General features: G+C 40.8%; 1 long non-coding RNA gene across 1 annotated transcript; it reads left to right on the top strand.

The window, feature by feature from the left end:
• Positions 1 to 4435, top strand: LOC121901406. The gene is made up of 3 exons (XR_006097284.1): positions 1 to 75; positions 3644 to 4025; positions 4136 to 4435. It is a non-coding gene; the product is annotated as an uncharacterized LOC121901406 (long non-coding RNA).
• The last annotated feature ends 481 nt before the right edge of the window (positions 4436 to 4916 follow it).

The following is a 4916-nucleotide window of genomic DNA, read 5'->3' on the forward strand; positions in this document are numbered from 1 at the left end:
TGTAAACAAACCACGTACCAATCAGCTGTGCACTTAAGATCAGACTGACGATGTATCCACTCGAGTAAAAGATGAGTGAGTACTTGCTATCCTACGTTTGTACTTTTTAAAATGAAAACACACGTTTTATATTGTGATATTTAGATGTTTCTGTACTTGAAATTACATAAAATAGCCCACAACTTCCAGCTCCCTCCAGCCAGCTGCTACCTTATTTATGTTTTTGTAGTGAAATGAGGAGGTATCGTAGAGATAACTCCTCATTTCAATTAAATGAGCCAGCTGTTCCTCGTCCATGACACGCTTTCAACGGGAGTGACAGGGAGTAAATAGAAACAGGGTGTCCGACAACAGTTCAGCTCAAAACAGCATGCCACATCAGGCTGCACAGCGCTGCATCACTCGCGGCCAGTTAGGACATTCCAACAGAAAACAAAGCAATCAAACTGATTTTGCCGCTGACGCTCGCTCACGTCGCATTCAGTCAGGACATGGTGTAAGATCTAGTGTAGCACTGCAGCGGGGAAAAATAACTCACCTCAAAATAACTTCCACATTGATTTGTAGTGTGAGCTTCGGTGGACTTGTTTTCTTTGTGGACAGGCTATGTGATTAGCTGACCTTCTTTTAAGCACCCATCTCTTGCTGTGGCTCTGGGCTGTGCTGCATTGGAATTAACCAGATAACTTCATCAAAACATCATGTACATATCCACTGTCTGATTATAAAAATATAAAATGAATGACATTACTACTTACTACGCAAGCCTTAAATTTAAATAAACAGTTAGTTCTGACAAAGTAATTTTATTGGACAAGAGGCATTCCATGAGTGCTGATCAGTGGAGGCTGGTCCATAGAGGCAGAGGAGGTTGCTCCTCCTCTATTTTTTGAGAGGCAAGAGGGAGATCAAAATATAAAAAAAGAATATTTGGTTTAGATTACAAAATCTCAGTATTATTTATAAAATATTTTTTCTCTCTGCTTTGGAAAAAATCCATTATTGAAATTCTGGTTAAAATGCTTCAACAGCAACACCTGCAGGGCAGGAGGAGAAAGAGCAGTGTGTGTGAAATGGTGGTGGGGGGAAGAGCATGGATGTATTATAAGAGCTCGATACCGGACTAAGAATGGCGCCCATTCAGTCCTATAGGCATTGCTCGCCTGGCGCATACACCAAAAAAAGTTTCTAGCTTCCGGGTTTGCTTCCGCATTGTGTGGCCAACTGAATATGCGCAGTAGTGTTTCCCCCGCTGGCCCTGCCTGCAAGTTCCTGCTCGGCTCATAGACTTTACATTGTGATTGTGATTTTTAAATCGCTTTTCTCAGTTCGAGGAAAACAAATATAAAACCTCCATGATTCAAAAGTTCATAATAGAAAGGGTCATAATTGACGTTGTTTGCAGTTCGAGGTGTCCTGTCAACAGTTTCACGGACGTCTCTTTTATAATGGTGGTCTATGGGCAAAATGCTTTTTGGGCCGCAGGGGGATTTTGCGCTGCAATACCACAGGTGGCCACTGGGAAAAATTGGCTGCAAGGCTGAACGGCGGCGCCCTATCCAGCTCTTATTATACATCCATGGGGCAGAGGAGGACAGGTGCCTGCTGTCCTCTTCAGGGCGGGATCTCTTACATTGATTTAATGTACTTAATGTTTTTTCATGCTAATCTATGATTGGTAAAGACAAATAAAATGACGCTCCAAGGGAGGATGTCCTTCCTAACCAATCAACAACCAGAATACAATATTGACATTGCTTTGATCCAATGATCCATGAAAGGACTATTAAGGACTGTTGTTAAGCTAACAGGAGAATGGATCTGGACTGTGTGGCGCAGCAGCTGCAGGACGCCGCTGAGGAGGCCGGAGAGAGAGGCAACCGGAGAAACAACCAGGAGAGTTAGCTTGTTTGTCATTGTTGCTAATGATATCAGACTGGTTAACCAGCAGCCACAAAGTTCTGTTAACTAACAAACAAGATGACCAACAGCTACAAATGGACGTTATAGATACTTCATCTCCATGAAAGAAAGAAGACATCAGATAATGTGAGTCAGATACAGCTTCTCTCTCTCTTTGGTCGCTAATTTCATCTCTGATGGTTAAATGTCTCTGTGGCTGTTGTGTGAATTTATCTCCTCAACAAGGATGCAGCAGAGATCATATAATGTTTAGTGGGTAGTTTTGTTGAAGTTACAGTGAGCTGTCTGGACTCATTCATTTGGAATTGATCCTGTTTTTAATTGAGTGGTTGTTCAATCACCTGTTGATGTTGTGTGACTAGTGAATGAGTGTGCAGGAGGTTCTTAAGTTCCTTTTTAAGCTGAGTCGTATATTGAGTAATAAGCTTAAAGTAACTAGAATAACAAGTGTTAACATGTCAGCTTTGTTGACTATATTTTGTATGTGATGCACATAGATAAGAGTGTATAGGTCATGTATTTGATACATGCATTAATACTTTTTGATGTGAACCTACACTTTTAGATCTGTGAATGTTTTTAGTGTTCAATCTTTCTTGTATTCAGCACTGATCTGAACCTGTATCACATTATAAGCTTTGTGGTACTTTATATATTTCTGTATACTAAGAAAATACATAGGAAACACGTGCGAATCATGTGATATGTTGTCTGTTGTTGATGAGAACGTAAATTTGTTGTCACAATAGAACAACACTATAAATTTGAATTTCACTTGCTAAATTGAATTTCACTTTGAATTGTTGCTAAAATGACACATTCAGAACCACTCCACGGCTAAAATGAGCACTTCTTTGCTTAGAAACAATATGTATATGCTAAATGTCTTTAAAGAAGCAGCCTTTTCACCACTCAGGGGTTTTTGTATTTGGAGGCAAATTGTTTTATTGGCATATAAAATTGCCCCCCACCCCTCCGATTTCATCAGGTGGGGGACAATGATATAGTTTGATGCAGTTTGTTGTAAGATTCCATGTTGGTTTTCCTCCTGTCCTCCCCAGTTTTTTGAGTCACCAGCCGCCACTGATGCTGATAGATACAGGATACATGTGATACATGTATCACTCTGCTTTACAGGTATTATACTGTAAGAAGCGTTAATTACATTAATGGCTGTTATCTAGCTTAGATTGTAACAAACTTTGCACTGCAAAGATGAACATATTTCCACAAATAACATTTGAGTTAAATTATGGATGGTTGTCAGAAGCAAATAAGCCTGGATAATTCAGTGCAAACCTCCAGGTGTGCTCATATGACATCAGTCGATCTAGACAAGTAAGAGAAGAACAAAAATGTTACAGTTAACACTGTAAGGCTGAGCTGAATACAGGCTTGAGGCAGTTTTATGGATCCATCTGGACAACAAAAGGGGAGCTCTTCAGCATCAGCAGCTATTTGGGCTGCGGGCTGGTTTAAATTGTTATATCAATGAGCCTCCGGTTATTCGTTCATGGAATTTAATGCAAGACCCAGAATTCATATCAGCTAATAATGTTTTCAAAGGTATTGTTTAAGAAATTAGGAGGGCAGGGAAAGACAAAACAACACACCACCCCCTGATTTAAAAAAATAAATATTCTGTGACACAAAGTCCAGACAATCCAAAAGGTTTACTGAACAAGGTTTGGATCGATATTCAGTTGCATTTTGGTTGTAGGTGCAAAAAGGGGAAATGAAGAAACAAAAAATCATAAAGACCCACTGGAGAGAGAAAGAGAAAATCGGAGGGGTGCTATGTTTGAGGAGCGAGGAAATCCCCTCTGCTCAGTAGCATCTCTTGAAAAATTCCTGAGCAACATTCCGCCTGGTGCAAAAGCCCTCTATCTGCAGCCCAGGAGGGTAACAGCTCTGACAGACAGCTTCTGGTATACCGCCATTCCCCTGGGAGTAAACCAGCTGTCACAGATGTTATCCAGGATGTGGAAAGAGGCAGGGACACACACGTCTTACACCAACCACAGCCTGAGAGCTACTGCCATACAGAGAATGTCTGATGCAGGACTTGAGGTGAGGAACATCATGGCAGTGAGTGGACATAGGTGAGATGCTTTATATAAACATACAGACACTACAATGTGAATTGTGATTTATAATGAGTTGTGGAACCTAAAAAATATACCGGTAAACAAGAAACTTGTCTGTCTGGCAGATGAAAGCTTGCTAAAAAGTTACCGGAGACCATCCATGAAGGGCAGGAAAAGATGGAGCAACGTACTGATCAAGCTGTTAACTCATCAGAATCACACATGCCACTAAAGCGACTGTCAACAGACTCTTATTTCACTGGTTGCACAATAAATGGAAACCTACAGATAAATTTAGGCTACATGTTACAAAGTAGCTGGCCTGTTGTAGACCTACAAGTAGCAAGCTAGTATGCAGGAAAATGTTTATGTGTTAAGTCCAGTTGCAGAACTATTTGTGTTGGTGGAGCCAAATAAATGATTAAATAAACAAACAAATCATAATCTGTTGTTGCTTATTACTATTAACTAATAAATGGTGCTTGTAGAACTGTTGCATAAAAGCAGTATCACATGAGAGGCAGTGCTGTTGTTCTGAATATCAGCAAGGCTTCGGCACCTATGACCGAATCACAGCTGTGCTGATATTCAGCACTACAGCACTCCCTCTCGTGTGATATTGCTTAATTAACGTTAATAATACACTTTCTAATTGGGAAATACTCATCCCAATTTGAAGGCACCCTATAGGGCCCTTGTAGCAGATTCCTGACAGTCATTACCACCACCGTCAGTTGGGGCGATAAGTGTGCCCCAGCTGTCTCCCTGGCCAACGCTGTCTGCAGTGTCAGTCAGGCAGTAACGTATGGTGAAATCTTTGCCTGAGTAGGCAGTGACGTATTGATGTGACATATGTCTACATTCAATTAACACAACAGCCCAAGTTCATATTACGCATGGATAGAT

The sequence above is a fragment of the Thunnus maccoyii genome, chromosome 8, assembly GCF_910596095.1.
Source record: "Thunnus maccoyii chromosome 8, fThuMac1.1, whole genome shotgun sequence".
In the NCBI taxonomy this organism is placed as follows: Eukaryota; Metazoa; Chordata; class Actinopteri; order Scombriformes; family Scombridae; genus Thunnus; species Thunnus maccoyii.